Source organism: Corvus moneduloides, chromosome 5 (genome assembly GCF_009650955.1).
Source record: "Corvus moneduloides isolate bCorMon1 chromosome 5, bCorMon1.pri, whole genome shotgun sequence".
In the NCBI taxonomy this organism is placed as follows: Eukaryota; Metazoa; Chordata; class Aves; order Passeriformes; family Corvidae; genus Corvus; species Corvus moneduloides.
In genome coordinates, this window is record NC_045480.1 from 18,628,785 (window position 1) to 18,629,001 (window position 217).

Sequence of the window (217 nt, forward strand, 5' to 3'; positions counted from 1 at the left end):
ATTTTGAAGAATTCAGCAGGAAGTTTGTCAGCCATTTCAAACTGGCCACCCCAATGTTCCTGTGCTTACTGTCCTGGATAAAACTGCTACTAAAACGCTTCTTTTAAGAAAGTATTTCAAGGACAGAAAATTCTCAGAAATGGTTGTTCAAATGGGCATCTGCCTGTCCTCCCTTTCAAAGGACAATTTGAAGCTCAGAACCACCTGAAACAGGAAA